The sequence below is a fragment of the Pinus tabuliformis genome, chromosome 9, assembly GCF_031772625.1.
Source record: "Pinus tabuliformis cultivar Carrire ecotype Pingquan chromosome 9, CPIR1, whole genome shotgun sequence".
Taxonomy (NCBI): Eukaryota; Viridiplantae; Streptophyta; class Pinopsida; order Pinales; family Pinaceae; genus Pinus; species Pinus tabuliformis.
The window spans coordinates 826,159,096-826,184,820 of NC_142307.1; positions in this window are offsets into that span (position 1 = coordinate 826,159,096).

The following is a 25,725-nucleotide window of genomic DNA, read 5'->3' on the forward strand; positions in this document are numbered from 1 at the left end:
AATGGCGTATGTGTATAGATTCCATTGCCATAAACAAGATTAAAATCAGGTATAGATTTCCTTTACCAGGCATGGATGATTTGATGGATTGTTTAAGTGGGTAAAAGTACTTTTCTAAAATAGATCTGAAGAGTGGATATCATCAAATAAGGATTAGAGAAGGAGATGAATGGAAGACCGCATTTAAAACAAATAGTGGTTTGTATGAATGGTTAGTGATGCCTTTTGGACTCACTAATGCACCTAGCACATTCGTGAGATTAATGAATGAAGTATTGAAGGAATATGCAGGAAAGTTTGTCATTGTTTATCTTGATGATATTTTAGTTTTTAGTAGAAGCAAAGAAGAACATCTGGAGCATCTTAAGTTGGTTTTAACGACTCTGTAGAAAGAGAAACTGCTGATAAATCTTAAGAAATGTAGTTTCATGAAAGAAGAATTATCTATTTGGGATTTGTAGTTTCTAAAGAAGGTTTGAAAATGGATCCAGAGAAAGTTCAAGCAATTTGGAACTGGCCTACTCCAAGAAACATATTTGAGGTAAAAAGCTTTCACGGTCTTGCAAGCCTTTATAGAAAATTTATTATAAGTTTTAGTCAGATTTGTGCACTAAATAAAATAATCAAAGAGACTAATATGCCATTCAAGTGGACAGAAGTAGCAGACCGAAATTTTAAGATGTTGAAGAAGAAAATTACAGAGAAACCAGTTTTAGCTTTACCTGATTTTGGAAAACCCAAGTTCTGGGCCAAGTTTGTAGATGACACAAGTGTCAATTGGCCACATGGGGATAAAGAACTTAAAAACTTTTTGAACCATCTCAATAGCATATCTGAAGACATCAAGTTTACAATGGAAATAGAGGAGAACAACTGTATTCCTTTCCTTGACATTCTTCTCATTAGAAACAAAGATGGTTCCATAGGTCATAAAGTTTTCAGAAAGAAAGCTCACACTGACAACTACCTCCATGCTGACTCTCATCACCACCCAGCCCAAAAGATGGGGGTACTACAAACCCTCTTCACTAGAGCTTGTAGAATTTCAGATAATAACCACACTGATGAAGAAATTACGTACCTGAAAAGAACTTTCACCAACTTAGGATACAGTAGTAAAAGCATCCTCAAAGCTATTAATAAGGCAAAGTCTCGAAACAATATTAATAAAACAAAAAACCCTGTAACTTCCAATGCCTACCTTCCATACATTCAAGGTGTCACAGACAAGATAGCCAAAATTCTCAAGAAAAAAGACATCAAAACTTCATTCAAGCCCTTGTCAACTATCAAGCAAAAAATGAAATCTGTTAAGGACACCCAGGATCAGCTACAGCAGAAAGGTGTTTATGTCATAAAGTGCTCTTGTGGTAAACAATATATAGGGGAAACTGGCAGGTCTGTAAGGATAAGACTCAAAGAGCATAGCGCTGATATCCGTAAAGAAAGAACTCACTCTTCTGCTTTAGCTGAGCATGTAGGAAAAACAAACCATCACATATGCCTTGAAGACACCAAAGTCATTGCTAATGAAAAGCACCATTTCAAGCGGAAAATTCGTGAAGCTATAGAAATCATAAAGCATCCTAGTAACCTTAATAGGGATGGAGGCTGGGACATTAGTAAAAATTGGAACTCTCTGCTTAGAAAAAGTTATCCCTCCCCCCATCCGCATTCCCCTTCTTCCTCTCATATTTCCCTGTCTTAACTTGCCCCTCTCTCATCCCTAGATTCTTAGCTCCCGTTAGAATATAGTGCCCTTGTTATCCTTAATCATCTAGGCTTATCTTTAATCTTAAAATAAATCCAGATTAGAATTTGGCTTATAAACCCATTAATAATTGCATTAATAAAAAATTCCCCTTTTGTTTTAATTAATATCTAATTCCAAGCATGAACTTATAAGTAATCAAATTAATTAAAAAACATTGTATATCTAGGTTAATTAAACAATATAAACTAGGTTAATAAAACAATATTAAACCTAGTAAATTAACTTAGTGAATTAAACAATAGGGAGCTGAATTGAAAAAACAACTTAAACTAAATTAATTAAGCTATATATAACTAAGTTAATTATACAATATATAACTAAATTATTTATACAATATATAACCAAGTCATTAAACACTATAAAACTAAGTCAATTAAGCAATATATAATAAGTTAGTATTATTATAATACCCTTATCTATTTATTGCAAAACCTTTGCGCATGTAATAATACATTATTAAAAATGCATTATAAGAATACATTATTAAATAAAATTCCAAGCAAGAACTTATAAAATAATCAAATTAATTAAAAACATTACATATCTAGGTTAAATAAACAATAAAACCTAGGTTAAAAATAACAATATAACCCTAGTGAATTAGCTTGATTTAGTAATCAATATGGAACTAAATTAAAAAACAATATTAAACTTAATTAATTAAACCATATATAACTAAGTAAATTATTCAATATAAAACTAAATTAATTATTCAATATAAAACTAAGTTGAAAAACATTGGGTCGGCTCAGCTTCCTAACTGTCATCCTTAACCCTATTTATCACATACTCTTTTTCTCTTCTCTGTATCAAGTCCTGATGATGAGTCTTGCTCTAGACTCGAAACGTCGACATAAAAAAGATGAACACTGTGGATTATCCGAATCTAATCTCTCAAAAACCACTCCACAGAAACCTGCAATCCAAAGTTTTCCAAGTTTAAACTGATGCTAGTGGAGTTGCAATTGGAGCAGTTTTAAGTCAAGAACAAAGACCAATAGCCTACTTTAGTGAGAAACTAAATTAATCTAAGAAGAAGTATTCTTCTTATGATAAAAAATTTTATGCAAGCTTTAAAAAAATGGAGACATTATTTGCTACCAAAGGAGTTTGTATTATATTTTGATAATCATGTATTACAATTCATAAACAACCAACCAAAATTGAACTAGAAACATGCCAAGTGGGTAGAATTTTTACAGAGTTTTTATTTTGTGATAAAACACACAAGTAGTAAGTTGAACAAAGTTGTTGATTCTTTGAGGAGGGTAAATTTCATTGTACAAGAATTAAGAGTTGGTGTTGTAGGATTTGAAGAAATGGTTGATATGTATAAAGATGATGTGGAATTCAAAGATATTTATGCAGTTGTAAAAAATCCAATAGTTCATAATAGAAGTCAGTGGTTAGATTATCTTATCCAAGGAGGTTTACTGTTTAAAGGTAACAGATTGTACATTCCCAAATGTTCTATGAGGGAAAACATAATCAAGGAGAAACACAGTGGAGGATTATCTGGTCACTTTGGACAAGACAAAACCTTTGCTTAGGTAAATGTTTTTTACTATTGGCCAAAGATGCAAACTAATGTTAAGAAATTTGTTGATAAGTGCAAAATCTGTCATCATGCTAAAGGGAGAAGCCAAAATACAAGATTGTATCAGTTATTTCCAATACCAGACCGGCCATGGGATGCAATTAGTATGGACTTTGTTTTGGGGTTACCTAGAACTCAAAAAGGGAATAATTCCATTTATGTTGTGGTAGATAGATTTTCCAAAATGGCACATTTCATTGCATGTAAAAATACTAGTGATGCAACACATATTTCTAATATGTTTTTTTCAGAGGTTGGAAGGTTACATGGATTGCCTGTAAGTATTATGTCTGATAGGGATATAAAGTTTGTTGGGAATTTCTGGAGAACTCTTTGGAAGAAACTAGGTGCCAACCTTAGTTTCAGTTCAGCATACCATCCTCAAATAGATGGACAAACTGAAGTGGTAAACAAAAGCTTGGGAAACAAATTGAGAAGTTTAGTGTATGACAATCCTAAGCATTGGGATTTAGCACTTTCTCAAGTTGATTTTTCTTATAATGACACTCCAAACCGAAGTACTAGGATGAGTCCATTTCATATTGTTTTTGGAATGAATCCAAGAGGTGTGTATGAACTCAAAAATTTGGGTAAAAAGGAGACAAGAAGTGCAAAAGCTGAAGAGTTTGTAGAGAAGATGCAGACACTACAAGAAGATGTCAAAGATAGATTGCAAGAAAGCAGTGGAAAACACAAATAGAGAGTTGATATGAGGAGGAGAGAAAAATAATCCCAAGTGGCAGATCTAGTGATGGTATACTTGAGAAAAGAAAGATTTCTTGTTGGGACTTATAATAAATTAAAGATGAAAATGATAGGGCCATGCAGAATTGTGAGGAAGTTTTCAACTAAGGCTTATGAAATTGAATTGCCAGAAGGGATTGGAATATCACCTATCTTTAATGTTGCAGATTTGTATCCATACAGGGACACAGAGTCAGAGCTACAGAAGGAACCTACAGGAGATGAAGTTCAAACTTTAAACTGGGAAGAACAAATGAAAAAGACAATCAAGAAAGAGGTGGAAGCTATTTTGGAGAAAAGAGTATCCAAAAGAACTAGAGGACATGTTTATTTTCAATATTTAGTCAAATGGAGGGGACAAAAAATGGAGGATGCCAGTTGGGTAACAACGACATAAATACAAATGTATGGAGTTAATCCTGAAAGTTTGATGAAGAATTATTTTCTCCCCCAGGAGTCTGATGTAGGAGCATCTAGACTTAGCCAGCAATGTGATTGTATGTTCACATGTTGTGGATAACATGAGATGAATTTCATTGACCTGAGTGGTCAAAATCAGTTCTAGTAGAGAGGGTGCAAATTGATCTTTATTTCAATTATTGTAATAATTAGTATATTGTATTATTTTTAGAATAGTGGATAAGTTGTTAGTATAGGTGTGTATCAGAGCTTAAGAATAGGGATTTAATGGGTGAGTTGATAAAAATAGAGATTGAGTTGTCAATGCAGTTAGGAAAGGCTTTGATTCATAAAAGAGGAAAGAATGTAATGACAAGGGGATTAGATGATCGAGAATAGAGTGAGTAAGTAAGAGTTGAGTGAGAGATAGGGGTTGAGATTGAAACAGAGGTCAAACAAACTATTGTAATTGATTCGAGAGGGCCAAGACTCTGTAATTTCCATTTTGTTGAATAAATGATTGAAGTGTGGTGTGGATACACTGTTCTGGTGCAGAAATTCATTTGTAGATGTGCATCGACGTTTTGGACCCTAATTGGGTATTAATTTCTATTTATGTGTTTTATTGTTAATCGTTGTCAATTATCATTAAGGCCTTATTCCTGAGATTAAGTTAAACCTCTATTAAACCGTGTTTCTTACAGTTATGTATTAAGCACATGCATACTATTCCCAAGTGGTAAGCGGTATCTTGCGCACTTAAGAAGAGGTAAATGGTATTGTTCCAAGTTCATACGATTAACCTTAGTGGTCGACACGTAGCATGGGAAAACCACTTTTCTCACGTGCTCTCAACTTGATATCGATCGTGCAAGAATCTGCGCGAGATTGCGTGACAACCGTTTGGTTGGGCGGGTCACATCGATAGTGGAGATCGTCCGGGTTAGTTGGTGAGCAGATGACGCGATATTTGTTGGATCTGGAGAAGTGAGATCAATGGCATGGATTGAAGTGATTGATAAAAGGAGAAGTCAATGAGGGATCGATAGTGATTGGTCAGATAGGCAAGACCCTCAGGGGGAAAATCCACGTACAAAATCTATTTGTGCACAGCTGATTGACTCTAAAGCTAACCAGTAGTCAAATTACAGACTACCACCTCATTTTTGTCAACCTCCTGCATCACTACTGGAAGCATTTTTTTGGTACATGGACCCCTGCTATCACTTCAAAATGTTGGTGTAGGTCTCTTTAAATATCCTTCCATAATGAGTACTTTTATGCTACCATCACCATCTGATTTGACGGAAGTGGCAATAGCAGATACTTGCAACATGATTTCATCCACCTCATCTTATTTAAGTAGGATTACCAACAATTCTGAACTTGATAGTAATACTAAAGTTATGCTGCTAAGCCCTATTGAGCTTGCATAGCAATCAATTTTTCTGGCTTGTGCGGCAAACCCAAATCCACTTTCACCAATTGTATGGGTATATGTTCATTAGAATATGGTACTTCTTCAGATCCTTTTTCACCTATTTTTTCTACGGATGAAGGAATTGTCCAATCAATGATTATAGGAGAAGAATCTTGGGAAGATTATCATCATCATTCCCATATTCCAGATGACATTGAAGATTATTCAAATGAACTTAACCACCCTTCAGTTGTTGATTTCCTATCGAATTCTATTTTCATAGATGTAGTAGATTCCGAGAAAAACCTGTCAAATATTGAAGAAACGATTTCTATTAATATTTCGACCAAACCTAATGTTGTAGAAAACATTCATGTGAGAAAATCTTGTTCTCTGTCAAAACTTCATAATTATCGTACTCTCTTTCATGAATTTTGAGATATATTTGCGTGGTCATACGAGAAGATGCTAGGTCTAGACTCTAGTATTGTTGAACATGAAATCACAATGTATCTTGATGTCAAACCAATACGACAATGACTTTGACCTCTTCATCAGAAGAAAGCTGCTACCATTAAAGCAGAAGTTGAAAATATTTTGCATGCTGGTTTCATTTACCCTGTACCTCTTACTGACTGGGTTTCCAACATTGCTCCTGTCATGGAAAAATAAGGGACGATTCAAGTGTGTATCAATTATATGGATGTAAATGAGACCTGTCCAAAAGACAATTATCCTACTCATTTTACCGACCAAATAATTCATGAATTTGTAGGATTCGAAATTTTCTCATTTATGGATGGTTTTTCCGGTTACAATCAAATCAATATATGCCCACAGGACCAATTTAAAACAATTTTTATTTGTCCATGGGGCACATTCACTTATGGGAAACTCCCTTTCGGTTTGAAAAATGCAGGGGCCACATTCTAGAGGACAATGAACTAAGCCTTCCATGACATCAAGCACATTTTTCAACCTTACCTTGACGATTTACCTACTCATTCACGAAAGCGGATTGATCACCCGCAACATTTGAGAGCAATATTTTTATGGTGCCGACACTACAAGATATGACTCAATCCACACAAATGTGTGTTTTGTGTTGGTTTTGGTCGATTGCTTGGATTCATAGTGTCTAGAGACAGAATTTGACTCGATCCACTAAAAACACTTATTTCATTAAAATTGGAAATTTTTTATTACAAGAACATTCTAGAATTGATTTTTTTGGTTATTTTGAAATTCTAGATCCACCATTTAATTCCAAATTTAATGAAATGTGTGTTTAAAGCTTTAGGCAATTATTGATTTGCCTCCACCTTCAAATCTTTTACAGTTACAAAGACTCCAAGGGAAGGCTAACTTTTTGAGGAGGTTCGTTCCCAATTACACTGAAATAGCTAAAGGTTTTACACGTCTTTTGAAAAAGGGGATACCCTTCCATTGGGATCAGGTTGTGCAAGCTTCCTTTGATGCTCTTAAATATACCTTGATTAGAGCATAATTAATGTATTCTCCAAATTATCAAAACGAATTTTACCTATATTTGACCGTTGCAGATACAAACATTGGCATGGTTTTAATCCAAGAAGAAGATGGGATTGAACATCCAATATATTATTTGATCCACAATCTCAATGATGCAGAAAGTAAGTATTCTTATGTCGAAATGTTAGCTTTTGCAGCTGTGCAAGCTGTTCAGAGATTTCGTCACTACATCCTACTCCGGAAAACCACTGTCATTTCAGATTACAACCCTATGACATATATTTTGTCACGTCAATTGCTGGGGGGAAAATACTCAAAATGGATAGTCATTTTGCAGGAGTTTGATTGGAATTCATCAAGTACAAATCAAAGAAATCTCTCGTTTTCACCGAGCTAATTTCTGACCTTCCCTCGACCTCCGTTGATTCAACATCTAAACCATCAATTTTGGATGAGTCTCTGTTCTTGATATCATCATCTAACTCATGGTATGGATATATACTGATTTATCTCCAGACCCAAAATTTTTGGCCTGATACGTCTCACTTTCAATAGCGACATATCTGATACCCAGCCAAAGATTATCTGATCATTGGCGAAACTCTTTACCATCGTGGTATCAATACAATTTTATGGAGGTGCCTCACACATGAGGAAGTCAAGAAAGCATTGAATGATTGCCATTCAGGTGCTTGTGGTGGATACTTATCTCGTTATGCTATCACGCATAGAATTCTCCATGCTGGTTACTTGTAGCCTAGTATATTCAAAGATTGCATAATTTCCATCAGAAGTTGTTATGCATGCCAAATCTATGACCGTAAAGTTATATTACCACTTGCACCATTACATCTAGTCATTGTTGTTGGACCATTCGCCAAATGGGGAATTGACTTCATGACATGTAACGCCACCTCGACTGAGGGGCATGGGTATATTATAGTTGTCGTTGACTATTTTACCAAATGGGTCTAGGCGACGCCAACATTAAACAACAGTGGTGAAACAATTGCTCTTTTCTTTTTTAACCACGTGGTTGCCCGGTTTGGTGGACCATAGGCCATAGTTAGAGATCATGGGTCACATTTTCGTAATCACATGATGGTTGAGTTGACTGTTAAGTTAGGACTGTCACATGATAGTTCTACCCCTTATTACCCACAAGCAAATGGAAAAGTTGAGGCCATCAAAAGAGTCCTTAAGCGAATGTTGCAAAGAATGATAGGGGTTCATAAACGAAACTGGCATTTAATCTTGTACTTTGCCTTGTGGGCATATCAAACCTCGGTGAGAAATGCAACTGGATTCACACCCTTTTAGTTGGTGTATGGTTTGGAAGCAATCTTATTGATACAATGTGAAATTTCATCTCTCAAACTCGCGATTGACCTATTACCTGACACATCTAAAGAAGAAGCACGTTTCCTGGAACTTATCCATCTGGATGAAACCCATCGTGATGCTGCATTGCATAAGAAACGAATCAAGGTGCAATATGATAGAAATGTTAAACCTCGTATCTTCTCAGAAGGAGACCTGGTCTTGCTTTATGATCATGAAGCTGATAAACTTGGAGCAGGGAAATTTGAACCGATGTTGATGGGTTCTTATATTGTCAAGTGTGTTTTGGCAAAAGGTGCATACGAGTTAGTAGACAATGATGGGATTCCATTGTCGCAGCCCCGAAACGAGCTGTACCTCAAATGTTACTATGCTTAATTAAGTGTAGAACACTCGCTGTATATATGCTTTCATTGCATGTGTGTGTGTCAATGTGTGTCTTTTAGAGATTTTTATTTGGTTAGTAATCCGATTTGCATTTGTTGCAGATGTCAACATCTTTGGAACCATTTGTTAATTACACCAATGGTGCTAGTCGTAGTACGTAGAACCTATCTTCTACAACATGGGCTATTTTCGCTCCAAGTGGAAAGTTAGTGAGTTTTCATGGGAATTGTTTTGGTCATTCAACAAACAATATCACTGCGTATAGCGCATTGATTGAACTTCTCTCTAATGCCATTTCACTTGGAATTCAGCAAATCATCATTAGGCTAGATTCACAACTCATCGTACTACAACTTACAAGTGTGTATACTATTCGAAACCCAACAATTCTTCGTATGTTCCTTAGAGTTCGTATTTTGGAAAGGCATTTTGAATACATTCAATATCAACATATTTCCAGAAACTTTAACACATTAACTGATTCTCCAACGAATTATGTGTTAAATAGACATTTGCGACACATGTAAAAGTAATATTTTTAATTCACATCATTAGTTGAATAGGATTGCACATAACCATAGAAAACTCTGAAAGTAAAATAGGAAGATGTTTTAAAAGTTTTTACAAAATTTGTGTCCAAGACAAGTTTAGTCATCTGACTCAAAAACTCAAAATGCATGCAAAATATCCTAAGTAGACCTAGTGATTCTCATGGTAACAGGTCACAGCCTATGCTATCATGCACAAAAGCCTCATCCAATAGTTAGGAACACCAATAGTGTGGCACTGCAGCCTCATAGGTAACTCCTTGATCTGGACATCCAAAATACCAAGGGTTAATCCCTCTATGTGATCTTGCAACTCTGCCAAGGTCTCGGCCAAATCCAAGTTCTAGAGAACTTCTCTCCCAATGTTTCTCCACGGTTGTCCACCTGCATCCTATTGGTGTCCCACAAGTCATATAGTACCCACATCTGCATGCATGAGAATGATTTTAGTTTAGTCTTGGAAACATTAAAAAACACAAAAACATGTAGAAACTTGAAAAATCAAAAACACTTTGGTCAAACAATTTACCTATAGCACCCCATTGTGCTCCAACTGGTAGAATCAAGTCTGGATCTCCATGAAAATCCATCCCTGAGTATGGATGCTCCTCGATGACAACGTGTTCTCAATCGAGCCAACTGAAAAATGCAGTGGAAAAAATGATTGTTGACTGACCCGCATGTTGAGCCATCAATTCAACCCACCTCTGCTTGCGTGGATCTCTAGGACTAGATACACCCAACGATACATATTGCGGTTGCATCAACAAGATTCTCTCTAAGGTAAAAGCGATTAAGATCAAAACATAGAAAAAATTCTTTGTCTTACCACTTTTACCTTATTCAATTGTTCTTTCAGTGAAGAAATCACGACCTCACATGAGTTGAATAATTTTGGCTCTAGACACTAAAGTGCATACTACATATATGATTTGTTTGCTAGATGAAGTGTCACATTGCCATCCAACTTTGCGATTGTGAAGAGGATCTTTCTCAAAGTAAAATCACCTACATCTATGATGTTTATTTTCCCATCCTTTTTAGGCTGTGTACCTAGCCGACAAAACTATCGAATGTAATCCCTCACTGATTCACTTCCACGAGCAAATCTAGAAAGTGAGATGGGGGCACCTCGCCTCGACAATCCGGTAAGAAATTAAATATCATCAATGGTAATAGGGACCTTGTCCCTTATGTGAAAAGTGTTATCTGCTGGATCCCATGTATGAACAAGGAACTGCAATAGTTCTATTTGTTGCCTCATTCCGAACAACCTAAAGTATTTGAGTAACCCTTAGTTTTTTAGGGCATCGACTGTACCAGATTTTTTATGGAAACCATTTCTTGTTCTTCATGCTCTCTTTCTTACCATGTAATTGACATTCTAATATGATGAAAGCTTGAAATCCAATCATAAGCTGAGTTAGGATCCTTTCCATGCACAAAACAAGAGAAATTTTGGAGCAAACAACTAAATCTAGTTTGGGAAACTCACCAAGTGCAGCCTAAGCATAGATACAATGCACTGAAGAGTAGGCAACCTTCTATCAAGGTGCTCTTCAGTGCATTTTTCGATGTGAAAGCTTGCGCTGATCCCGGGGTGAAAAATCAAACCCTAAAGGCCCCAAAAAACCCTAAAACTTGCATGAAACAATAAAAGAATGACTTGAAAAGAAAGAGGAGGGGTAGATCTCCTACCTGGTCTAGATGGCACGAGAAATGGTCCACAGAATCTCTCGCAATCAGTTGATGAAGTTTAAGGTAGAAAACTAGCCCAGAGCACAAAAATTAATGGTAAGTATCAATGGTAAAAATTTCATGGTAACAACTTGTTTTATGTTTATTTCATGTTCATTAATCGAGTAAATATTAGTATTTGCCTATTTTTACCTATGAAACAGGTATTTTTAATCCATTTAGTGGTGTTTTGAGTAGGTTTTGCATCTGACTTCTAGAATTTGACATGCTCTATTGGAAATTTTACCTTTGACCACAGAGCATACTTTTATCTCTTTTTCGAGCTCTGTTGATCCAGGTGGATATTGGTGGCCACCTGCCAAGTCCACCTAGACCCCCACCATTGTCCCTCTTGACATTTTCAGTTTCCTTAATTATAGCACAATTTACTATTTTTAGCAGTTTTCGGGTCCTGAACTTCCGGAGCCGTTTTGAGGCCCTAAATGATGTTTTTTGGGAAATCCCGCACCTGCGATTTTTTAGATAAAAAATCGTTGTTTGCGTTATAGTCCTCAGAAAGATCTTTTCAACGGGCTATCATGCGCGTAAAACGGAGATCGTATGCCAAAGTTACGACCCCGGGAAGTTGATGTACCAATTTACCCAAACGGGGCCCATAGTTTGGCGTTTTCATCTTCTAGGGTTAGGTTTTGGAATGTTTAGGGTTTTCCATTGTTTCTCAATAATAAATAGGCCTTCGAGCCTCATTGTAAAGACAGTTCGGAACAGTTCAGAGGCATGTAGCCGACACATCTCTTCTCAGAGATAAGCTACCATCGCCCTAGCTGGGTCATTTCTATTTGTAAGCATATTTTAGTATTCTCCATTAGTGAAATGAAGTATTATTTCCGCTGTATCTCTGTTTTTATGGTTATTGCATCTCTGTATTTATGGTTATCTCTGTAATCTATTGCGTTCCTACTTAAATCCGGATCAGTGGTATCAGAGCGGTCTGCTTTTTCTCTGTTTTTCTTTGCATGTCCCCGACGAGGTCGGGATATAAGGAGTTAGGGCTTGAGCTGGTCGAACCCTTGCAAGACCAGCCTCGCAAATCTCGACGGCCTCCCATGGCGGATAAGAAAGACGAGGGAGCAGGAGATCCCATCAAAATCTTGCTCGAAGAAGCCCTCGAGCGACAACGGAACGCGATGATGGACAACTTTGCCCAAATCCTTCAGCGGCTACCCAAAGGTGACGCATCAGCTTCCAGCAGCTACTCTGGAAACGCCACACCGTTTAAGGTACAAGTTAATTTTGACATCCCCATCTTCGAGGGTCAAATAGACGCAGATGCCGTAGATAAATGGTTAAATCTGCTAGATGGGTATTTTTCTGTTCATGAATTTTCAAGTCGGGAAAAGATTGTTTTCGCTCTTCTCAAAGCAGCCCCCCACGTCAAGGACTGGTGGGAGACCTACTGCGAGCAGAAGGATGAAACTACAGGCTCGCTATTCTCAGCCGCACCCACCTGGAATTCATTCCGAGATGCCATCAAGGAGCAATACTACCCTGTTGGAAGCTATGAGGATGAATACATAAAGTGGACCACGCTGCGGCAGGGAAGGGATCAAGATGTGCCAGAGTTCACCAATCTTTTCCATACCCTTCGCACGAAGTTGGGTATCAAGGATTCGGAGCAGCATTTGATACTCAAATACCGCGGCTGCCTGCACAAGTACATCTAGGAAGAAATGGAATTCCTGAACATCTCATCGCTCGGCATAGCATACCGATATGCCGTCAAGATCGAGCAGAAGTTTAAACAAAAGAAGCGAGACTTTGGATCTACAAATCCAAAGCAAGGGAAAGGTGCCCCTAAACCACAGAACAAGGGACAAAGCCAAGGCGGGGCAGCCCAAGACAACCCGCCAAAGCTACAAGCAAAGAACAGTGCCGCAAAGCCGAAAAAGGACACGGGAAAATGGTGTGAGTTCCATAAGAGCTCCACTCACAACACAAGTGAGTGTCGGGCCAAGCAGTCACTGGTGGCTGAACTAAAGGTTTCAGAATCAGATGCATGTTCCGACTCTGAGTCAGAACCCGACAAGGGGAATGACAAAGGGAAGCAGATCATTGATGCGGATCCCAACGCCACTGTTGCTACTGCCAAGATCCAGAAAAATGAACCCGAAGATCCAGAGGAGGAGGAGCGTCTCTTCCACTCCCAGATGTGGGTAAGGGGCTCCCCACTACAGTTCATTGTCGATAGCGGGAGCCAAAAGAACCTCATTTCGGCAGAGGTCGTGAAGCGGTTGGGCTTACCGACCACAGCACATCCACAACCGTACACTATCGGGTGGCTGCACCAAGGACGGGATCTTCGCGTGAGCCAACAGTGTCGCCTTCCATACAACATCAAGCCCTTCACAGATGAGGTATTGTGTGACATTGCTCCACTTGAAGTTTGTGATGTATTATTAGGACAACCATACTTGTGGAAGCGACATGCTGTGTATGAATCAAGGCCCCGTGCTGTTATTATTACTTTGGGAAATCAGTTGTACAGGATACCAGAGGTAGCACCGCCTACTGCCATCTCTTTGATTACTGCAAAACAATGCAGTAAGCTCATTTCAAAAACTGGAAAATTTGTTTTCCTGATGATACGCCCTCAAGGAAAGAAGAAGACGGTGGCCACAACCTCCAGACAGGGCCCCTCTGCACGACAACTACAGATGGACAAGGTCGTGGAGGAGTACGAGGACATCTTCACCTCCCCCGTAGGGGTTCCTCTGCACTGTCAGGTCAAGCACTCCATCGATCTGACCCCAGGTGCACCCTTACCCAATGGACCAATTTATCGGCGCTCCGTTTTGGAGAACGATGAAATCAAGAGGCAGATTCAGGAGCTTCTGCAAAAAGGCCACATCCGTCCGAGTTCATCGCCTTGCGGGAGCCCAATTGTGTTGGTACAGAAGAAGGATGGGACTTGGAGACTCTGTATTGATTATCGAGCGCTGAACAAGATCACTGTCCGTAATAGGTACCCGATCCCGCGGATTGATGACCTCCTAGACCAACTAAAGGGGGCAAAATATTTCAGCAAGATTGATCTGAAGTCAGGATATCACCAGGTACCAATCGAACCCTCTGATGTGTGGAAGACTGCCTTCAAAGCCAAAGAGGGCCTTTTCGAATGGTTGGTTATGCCTTTCGGGTTGACAAATGCTCCTGCAACCTTCATGAGGCTAATGGATGACATCTTGCGGCCATACACCAACTCATTTGTAGTGGTATACTTGGATGACATTCTGATCTTCAGCCAGAGTTGGGAAGAGCACCTCCACCACATCCGACAGGTTCTCCAAACACTGCGGCAACACAAGCTATGTGCCAATTTGGAGAAATGCACTTTTGGCATGACCCAGGTTCAGTATCTGGGATACATTATTGATGAACAGGGGGTGCATGTGGATCCAGCCAAGATCAAAGTCATTCGGGATTGGCCATCTCCGACCACTCTGACAGAGCTCCGCAGCTTTCTAGGTCTTGCCAACTTCTACCGCAGGTTCGTGTTGGGTTTTTCTCATATCACTTGGCCTTTGAGTCAAGTCACCAAGGGCGGGGCGAAGGCAAAATTCTTTTGGTCTGAATCTCAACAGAAGGCATTCATAGAGTTGAAAGATCGCCTCTGCACAGCACCAGTGCTCGCTTTACCAGATTTACAACAACCATTTGAGGTCGAGACAGATGCCTCTGACTATGCTATTGGGGCAGTCCTTACTCAACACGGGCATCCTGTGGCATATCACAGTGAAACACTTTCAGACACGGTTCGGAAGTATCCCACTTATGATAAAGAGATGTATTCCATTGTACAGGCTTGTCGGCAATGGAAGCACTACATTTTGGGGAAGGAAACGGTCATCCACACAGACCACCGACCCCTACAGTTCATACAGACCCAAGGGAAATTGCAGAATGATCGCCATCAGAAGTGGTCCACATACCTGCAACAGTTCCATTTGAATATCAAGTATAAGAAGGGCAGCACTAATAATGTTGCAGATTGCCTCAGTCGACCACCAATCATGGCGTTAACCACCGTCCTCAACTCTTGTGGGCACGAGACTTCTGATTGGCCACTGCTCTACAAAAGCGACCCGGAATTCGGCCACACATACCAGAACCTCTTGGAGGGTCAGCATGTTCCAGATTTTCACCTCCAGGACGACCTGTTATGCCACTTGGGTCACCTTTGTGTTCCTTCAAGCGAGCGTGCCAAGACGATTTGGGAAGCACACTATAGTCGAGTTGCTGGTCATTTCGGGGTCGAGAAAACAGTGGCAGTGCTGCAAAAGTATTTCTATTGGCCGAATCTTCGACAGGATGTTGGGAAGTACATCAGATCATGTACTGCCTGTGCCATTGCCAAACCGACCATCAAGAAGCAAGGCCTCTATACCCCACTGCCTACCCCTAGCCAACCTTGGGAATCCATCTCCATGGATTACATGTCTGGCCTTCCTTCCACTAAGCATGGAAATGACTGTGTTTTTGTAGTCGTCGACAGGTTCTCGAAGATGGCCATCATGGCGGCCTGCAAGAAGAACATCACAGCAGAAGCCACTGCTAAACTCTTCTTTGAACGAGTTTGGGTGCACTTTGGGATTCCACAGTCTATCATCTCAGATCGGGACAGTCGGTTCCTCAGTACATTTTGGTCCAGTCTCTGGTCAATGCTGGACACCAAACTCACTAAGTCCACCGCCTTCCATCCTCAAACTGATGGCCAGACAGAGGTTGTCAATAGGATGATTGTACACATTCTGCGCATGTACAACTCAAAGCATCCACGCACATGGGACGAGAGCCTCCCCTATGTTCAACACAGCTACAACCGAGCTCTTCACAGCTCCACTGGCCATAGCCCTTTTCAGGTGGGCTTGGGATTCCAGCCATTATGCCCCATTGATGTGGCCATGCCATTTGCAGCTACTCACACAGATTCGGCTCATGTCCAGTCTGAAACAAACAAGGCGACCAGCTTCATTGAGCACATCCAACATATTCGCCAGCAGGTCCATGACATTCTAGAGAAATCAAATGCCAAGTTCAAGCAGCGACATGATCAACATCGAGTGCCACACAAGTTCCAGGTGGGTGACAAAGTCTGGTTGCATTTACAAAAGGAACGCCTTACTGGAGCCTATCGGAAACTGAGACCACTCCGATATGGTCCCTACACCATTACTAAGGCTGTGGGAGACAATGCATTTGAACTCAGCATTCCCCCATTCCTTGGCCTGCACCCAGTGTTCAATGTGGACCGCCTTCGGCCATACTTTCCACCATTGCTAGATACATCCGACATTGCAGAACAGCTCACCCCCACAGAATTAAATCCAGATTGCATGGAACAAGCTGCAACTGATCGAATCATGGACACACAGATCAAGAATACTCGCCAACAGAATATTCAACTGTATCGAGTTGTCAAAGCAGGCCAACTCCTTCACAATGGCAAGTGGCTCACCAGGGACCAAGTTCAGCAAAAGTTTCCCCATCTCATGGAGGAACTCAACGCAATGGGGACCATTGCTTCCTAAGGGGGGAGGAATGATCCAGGTGGATATTGGTGGCCACCTGCCAAGTCCACCTAGACCCCCACCATTGTCCCTCTTGACATTTTCAGTTTCCTTAATTATAGCACAATTTACTATTTTTAGCAGTTTTCGGGTCCTGAACTTCCGGAGCCGTTTTGAGGCCCTAAATGATGTTTTTTGGGAAATCCCGCACCTGCGATTTTTTAGATAAAAAATCGTTGTTTGCGTTATAGTCCTCAGAAAGATCTTTTCAACGGGCTATCATGCGCGTAAAACGGAGATCGTATGCCAAAGTTACGACCCCGGGAAGTTGATGTACCAATTTACCCAAACGGGGCCCATAGTTTGGCGTTTTCATCTTCTAGGGTTAGGTTTTGGAATGTTTAGGGTTTTCCATTGTTTCTCAATAATAAATAGGCCTTCGAGCCTCATTGTAAAGACAGTTCGGAACAGTTCAGAGGCATGTAGCCGACACATCTCTTCTCAGAGATAAGCTACCATCGCCCTAGCTGGGTCATTTCTATTTGTAAGCATATTTCAGTATTCTCCATTAGTGAAATGAAGTATTATTTCCGCTGTATCTCTGTTTTTATGGTTATTGCATCTCTGTATTTATGGTTATCTCTGTAATCTATTGCGTTCCTACTTAAATCCGGATCATCTGTTAAGTAACGAAAAAGGAACCCCCTTGGAGTCCTGTTTAAGCTCTTTTCAGACTCTCTAAACATGAAAAGATTGTTGAGCGCTTGTCCTTTTTAGCTCGTTAATGGATTGGAAACTACATCTACTCAATATAAGTTTAACCCTTTTTCGGGCTCAGATAGATTAACTACGAAAAATGAATACATTGACCGATCATGGTCAATAGGTTCCCTCTCATATTGTTTTATGATTTTTCGGGCTTGAGAGACAAATCTATGAAAAATAACTTGTGGATTTTTATTTTTTTCCCTTTTCAAACTCTCTAAACATGAAAAGGACCGAGTTATCTTTGTTGTTAAACTCGTTAAAACATCACATAGTGATGGATTCACCCGAAGGGTGGAATTATACAACAAGCATATGTTATCTTCCTCAAGCTTGATAAAAAATAAAGAGGTACTAGTCAGCAATAACTGGGGAAAATGGGAAAAAGGGGGAAACCACTTTATGGTAGTAGGTCGCTCTTGAACATGACACTTTCACTTCATCACAATGACTACTTGGGTTGGGTTATCAGCTTGATGGTTATCATACCATCCATCACTTTGTTTTGGGTCAATGCTACCAATTCATTTTACTGTCGTCGACATGTTCAAGAGAAGTCATCTAGTTTAAATTCATCCTTTGCAATACCATAAACCTTCATTTTCATGACTTCCATTCCTGGACCTTGTGTCGTTAGTCAAAATTTCATCTCCAAAATCATTACACTCGTTTCATGTCATTGATGTGGGATACATCAAGGCCCTCCTGTGATGAGTCACTTCTTGTCGACATCAGCACATTATCCAAGAAGTTGACTTAGAAACACCGTTCTATTACCTTGAGGCTTGCATACATCAATAGCAGGTTTCTCACTTCCGCCGATAGGTTGACATCAATGGCCTTCGACCAAAAGACTTTCTATGGTGTTCAACATTAAATCATCCATTCAAACCATGCAGAATGTACTGCAGTACCTTAAGGATCATTATCATTATCGGTGATTTCTCTCGCGTCTGTTAACAGCTTACATCATCGGTTGGTAATCAGATGGTGCATTCCCATGTTCAACTTCAGATCACATATTCACATGGTTAGACTCATACTTGAGCGAACAATTGAATTAGATAGAAGACCCTGAATCTAGTTTCACCCATCCGGGCTGTGATTTTAGGAGTACTAAATCATATGTACAATGGCTTTACATTGATGGTCATTCTGATCATGGGTCTATATTTGTAGACAATTGTCTATGTACATGTAATGAAATTTATATGCTAAGCATGGGTATGCCTTCCCTCAACAATTCATGGAAAAATAAAAAAAATCATGACATATGTATTGTAATTGATGTAGGTCACCTTCCACTTCGAAACCTCCTCATCACATCGTAAAGCATTTCATTCGACATTAACATTTTTTCGACATCATGCTTTATGGGGCAGCTATTACAGATCCATTTGGGCACATCACTCCCATCATCCAGATCATTGTTTTAGGGCTTATCAAACCCTAATTTCAGTTGCTACATGCCCTAAACAAGTCACCCTTTTGAATGCCTCCTTCCCAGATAGTTTCACGACTTGAAGACATCCTTAAATGACCTCTAGAGGGACCAACGTAGGTAGGCCCATGTAAGGGTGTGCTGCATAGTAGTTGAGTCCATGCCAGGGTGCTCTCCAGAGAACTTAGGTCCTCTTTCACCTGCACTGGGTGGGATTGAGCGAAATTGACATAGGGTTTGGGGAATATTCTTATCTCTTGGAGTCATCTAGAAGTTTCCTTCACTTATCAACTCCTATGAGCTAGAAAATGGATGATGAATGAGTTAATATTGTTGGAACATAATCCTAACATATACATTTACTTTTTAACCTAAGTATCCTTGACTTAGACACATGCACTAAAAATCATGTTCACACTAGGTTTTTGGTAAACTAGCTCGGTGGACCAACTTTCCCTTGTTTTTTTCCTTTAAAGGCTTACTATTATGGAAATATTGGTCCAACCACTTTCCTAAACCATTTAGACATCTAAGTGCATGTTCACACCTAACCACACATCATCCACTTGAGTTATTTGAGGATTGGTGCCCCACATGAAGATTCCCCCTTAAATCAAGGGATTTGGTCCCCCAAACCATTTTAGCATGTTTTAAAGTTGCCTTCCTTGGGAAATGCGCCCTCCTCATGCTTTCCTCATGGCTGATAGTTGGCATAGGTTGTCTTGAGTTATTGTTGCTATTTTAGGCCTTCCTTTAGTTTTTCTTAGCCTTTTCTAGTTTTTTATTAGTTTTTTCCTTGTTTTCTAGATTCGACAATTTCTATATAACCACCTCCCCTTGGGGATACCACTAGATTTGGAAATTTCTGCATGAATTTTACATGGTACCAGAGGTAGTTTGAATCTAGTGGATTGTACATGGTTTTATTTGCAGGTATAGATCATGAGGAGGCACAGAAAGTAGCAATGGATCATCTCTCTTAGCCCACAAAACTCATTTTAAATCCTTTCAACTACTTTGAATGGAAGACAGAGATCACTCTGCTCCTCCAAAGCAAAGGGCTTTACAGGGTAACAATGGGAACGCAGAATGAACCGAATTCTGCAGTGGAGAAGATCAAGTATTTCAATAAATTAGATGAATCAATTGGGATGATATTCCTATCAATTTCTAGAGAAATCCTCTTTCATGTTAGTGGAGCCACTACTCCTGATGCAGTCTAGACGACATTGGAAGGACTATTCGGCAAGCAGGATGAAATGAGAGTGCATCAACTGGACAATGAACTCATATCCCTCAGTCCAACTCATTTCAGCAACCTGCAAGAATAATTCACCAAGTTTAAATCCCTCCTCATTTAACTTGATACATGTGGAGTCAAGAAAGAGGAAGATCAACTCATCCTTTCGATTCTCTCAAAATTAGGCCCTGAATATTCCGTATTTGTATCATCTTTTCAAGCATCTAAATTGACTCAGGAAAAATGGAAAATTTTTCCATTGAATGAATTCATTGCAGCATTGACTCAAGAGAAAGCTAAGTTAGTCCAAATGGGTGCCATCAAGCATTCAAAGAACCAAGCACTTGCAGCTACTGGTGCTCCAAAGAGCAGTGGAAGAGACAAGCAAAAAGGGAAGGGTAAATTTAATGAATCGAAGAAGCAGAGACCCGTACAATCTTTAGAGAGATATTCTTTGCCTAAGGGTAAGAATAAGAAGGAAAGAACACTTTGCAACTATTGTTCCAAAGGTTTTCATCCCGAAGAAAATTGCATCAGGAAAACAATTGATGAGATGGCTAAGCAATTGTAGCATCACAATCTCAACATGCCTGAGAATGCAAAGAAGAAGGATGATAACAAAATGGGAGATGGGAGAGGGAGAGCATGAGATGGTCATCCTTTAATGGCTGTCACATCCACTCCATGAGCTTGGATCCTTGATTCAGGTGCATTAAACCATATCGCTGCATCAAAAGATGAATTTTCCTCCATCGAAGAAAGCACCAAATCCCCAATTTACTTGGGAGATGCCACATCCACAAAGGTTTGTGGAGAAGGAATTGTAGACCTTGAAGGGGGCTACTTCACAAATGTGCTTCATGTTCCCTTGTTGTCCGCAAATCTTCTCTCGATATATCAGATCACTCATTTCGGCTCTAGAAGAAAGGTGAGGTTCATTTCGGACTCCGTAATGATTACTGACATTTCCACGGGCTCACAGCTTGCACATGGAATTGCAGATCATGGTTCTCGTTTGTATTTCTTCTCCAACTTTGTTCCTAAATATATTAGCAATGTATTTCTATCATAATCTAATGATATTAACAGGTTATGGCATGAAATATTTTTCCATCTAATCTATAAGTACTTGCATCAACTCAGCAAGGAAAACATGGTAGAAGGATTGCCCGCTATTCAATTCACAAGTGGTGTATGTCATGGATGCATTCTTAGCAAGCATCCGAAGCAAAAGCTTGACATAGGGAAGGCACAGAGAGCTTCTTCACCTCTTGGTATGATTCAGAGTGACATCACCGGCCCATTCCCACAACCTTCAATCAATAGCTCGATTTGTACTCACCTTCATAGATGATTTCTCTCGCTTTACTTGGGTATTTTTTCTTAAATTAAAATAAGAAGTATTTGAAAGCCTTATAGGATTTAAAGCACTTGCTGAGAATGAGTCTGGGTGTAAGATTAAGATACTCCGTACTGATAATGGGGGGAGCATGTTAACAAATATGTGCAACAAATTTGTATTCATGCAAGCATACAACTACAACACACAATGGCATATGCACCATAGCAGAATGGTGTCACGGAGAGGAAAAACTAGTTGTTAAAAGAGATAGCCAATTGTATGCTACAGTCCAAACCATTAGCTCCTAATCTATGGGCTGAAGCTATTAATTGTGCAGCATACATTTAGAACCACATTCCTCACAAAGCACTCTATTGACTTATATGGGCCTGACCCAGGTTCAAAGGTGTTTTAGCCAAACAAATCCCAGTATTACTAGCCCTTTTGGCAACAGTCCACGAAGCATGAACTGAGGTCTCATCCGAAGTAGTATGGGTGGGTGCTAGAACCAGGTTTCCACACCCTAGAGATGTATGATGGTTTGTTGGTGGTCTGCAGTTTGACCCTGCGCGCATGTCGCTACGCGCACCTATCAGTACCTCACAGCTTGCAATGCTGCCTTCACGTAGCTCTGTTCAAGGTGTGATCTGTGTTATTACCCAAGTTCTTAACCCGATATTATTTGATTACTTAACTTATCTATATGAGCACAATTATATTTAATAGTGTTCAATATTCATATAAGTGCGCACAATAAACAACACAGTATAAATGCATAGAAAATCATACAAAACCAGATACACAGTATTTAGAATCAAACCTCTCTTTATTACTCTTCTTCTTGGGTTACAGACTCAACTTCACCCTGTGCGCTTAGCTGCAGGGGTCTGCGCACTTAGCTGCAAAATCTACTAGGCCTCTGCGCACTCAGCAGCAGAGCCTCATCCTACTACTATGACCCAATACACGTAGACTTATTCTATATCCGCTACTAGATCATTACATTAATCCATCTCTTGTTATCTTCCCTTAAGCTATCTTTACAACTTAGAGCCTCGCTCTATTTATACACTCCCATGGTCCACGTACCATGGGTAGGCCGACATGACATTACATTACATTACAACACTTAGGACAGACAACCCTATGACTCAATATACATTTCGCGCTCCGCACTCGCAATTCGTGGAGTCTTACATCATATTTGACCAAAACTTGGGCTTTGAGCCCCAAAACATGTTGTGGGGGGATTTCATGCCCAACAGGACCCCAACACAAACATCGTGACTCACCCTCGAGTCACTCTGTTAGCGCAGTGATCTTGGCGTGGAGTCCCTTCAACTGGTCCAAAATACTTGAATGTCGGCAGCACACTAAGTTGTTGCCTATTGTACCTACTGCATTCTTGCTTCTGAACTATCTGTGTCTGAATTGTGTCCTTACCTTGGTACCGACATCTACTGTGTTTTTTTGTAATCTCACGCCCATGTACGGCCCCTCAGGTCATGAAGACTGTGCTTTGGTTGGTTAGTTAGATAGTTGACCCACCCTGTGTAAGGCTTCAAGTGACTGTCGTTTACTTTGCCTGGGAAGGGTTATCCATTTAGTTTGACTAGCTAGACCGACGTATGGTTCCAACCAGTGCATTCTGAATTTTCCTAGAAATTTTTCAAACTTACTGTCATACAGCAGCACTAAGTCATTTACCTTGAAGGTGTGCAACTTGATATGGCAGTCGTGACAGGCGTTTTCACGCTACTTTTGTACCCATTGATGAAATCCAGTCAGCAACCGTTCTTCCTCGAGTTCTTCTAATTGTGCTAACCTTTCTTCCAAAGCTTCACGGTCCGTCATGCCTGTGAGCATTGCTATTCGTAGACTCGATACGATGTATTCCATCATCATGATAGCTTCCGTGCCATAGACTAACCGGAAAGGTGTCTGTCCCATCAATTTCTTGCACGTTGTCCTGTAAGCCCATAATACGGCAGGTATGCGCAGGTCCCAGTCGTTTCACTATGCGTTACATACTTTGGTCAGTGTAGTCTCCAGTATTTTGTTGAATGCCTCTAGTGTCCCATTAGCTTGTGGGTGGTATAGTGTAATTTTTTGATGATACATCTGGAACTCTTCTGTGAGCGCGCTGATGGTTTCATTAAGGAAATGTGTTCCGCGATCACTCATTAAGATTTTCGGACAGCCAAATCATGTCAACACGTTTTCAAATAGAAACTTCATAGTCGTAGTGGCCATGCAGTATTTGACCGGCTGCGCTTTCGCCCATCGTGTTAGGTACTCTATTCCGGGGATGATGTAGCGCATGGCCATATTTCCTTGAGGTTTGATTAGTCCCACAAAGTCAATTGCTCATTTTTCAAATGACTGTAGTGTCATTTATGGATTTAATGGCATCTCATCCCTTCGTGATGGTTTTCTAGTCCTTTTACATATATCGCAGGCCTTACAGTGTGCTTTCGAATCTTGGTGCAGGGTTGGCCACCATAACCCTACGTGAAGAATCTTTTGTGCAGTCATGCATCCTTCATAGTGTCCTCCTACAGTGCCCCCATGTGCTTTTGCGAGGATCTAACCTTGCTCAAATTCAGGTACGTATCTTTGCAATATCTCATCATTGCCCATTTTGTAGAGGTGCCCCACGATGACAGAAAATTCCATCGCGCACACCACCAATTCCTTATTCTTTTGGACTGAGTATTCCTTCAACACAGTCCTTGTTGTTAGAAAATGGAATATATCTTCAAAGTGTCCATTCTCAACATGCACTACAAAGAGTTGTGCCTCAGGTAGACCCTCCTCCAAATTCGTTGGTTCCTTGCCCGTATCAATTCGTGACAAGTGATTTGGTCCTCTGTTTAGGCATCCTGGCTTGACTATGACCTCAAAATCGTATTCTTGAAACAGTAAGAGCCATCTGCATATGCGCCCCCCCCCAACACAGGCTTATTCACCAGGTATTTCAACGTAGAATGGTCGGTATACATCTTGAAATGTCCTCTGAGTAAATAATGTCGGTATTTTTGGAGCATGTATACCATTGCCAACCCCTCACGCTCAGTGGTGGAATAGTTCTTTTCTACTTTGGACAATCTCTGACTTACAAATTTGATCGGGTGATCCATACCCTCCATGCCCTCCTATGTGAGTACAGCTCCCAGCGCAATACATGATGCATCAACATGTACATGAAATTCTACATCCCATTTTGGGAAGACCAGGATTGGAGTGGAGGCTAGTTTCCCCTTCAGGATATCCAAACTCTTCATGCAATGATCATTCTAGCAAGATGTAACATCCTTTTTCAATATCTTTTCCATTGTCACTGTTATTTCCGCATAACTTTTGATGAACTTCCTATAGTATCCAATGTGTCCCAAAGTAGCGTGCAGTTGTTTAACACTTCGCGGTGCCTCCAAATTTAGAATAACAGAAATCTTCACAGGATCCACCATCAGTCCTTGTTTGCAGACCACATGTCCCATCAGGTTTCCAAAGGGAATGAGGAAGGTGCACTTCTTATAGTTCAGCAAAATATGGTGTCAGCGACAAGTATCTAGAATCAAGAATAAGCTTGCTACATGGTGCTTAACTAATCCAAAGATAGTCCAATCATCCAGATAGACCTCCAAGAATTTGTGGATGTATTCTTTGAACGCAACCGGAAAAATGCACGAAAATATAGCTGGTGCGCTCTTCAGTCCAAATGGTATAACGATATATTGAAAATAACCCCATTCTGTTGCGAAGGTTGTTTTGCTCCTATCTTTCGGTGCGGTCTTGATCTGATGGTACCCTAAGAACCCATCTATGAATGAGTATTCTTCCTGACTACCAACATTCTCCAGTACTTCATCTGTGAATGGTGTCGGGAATGGATTGTGTACACAGGCGATGTTCAACTTCTGGAGGTCCACGCATATTCTTATTTCACCCTTCTGTTTTTTCTCCTGTAC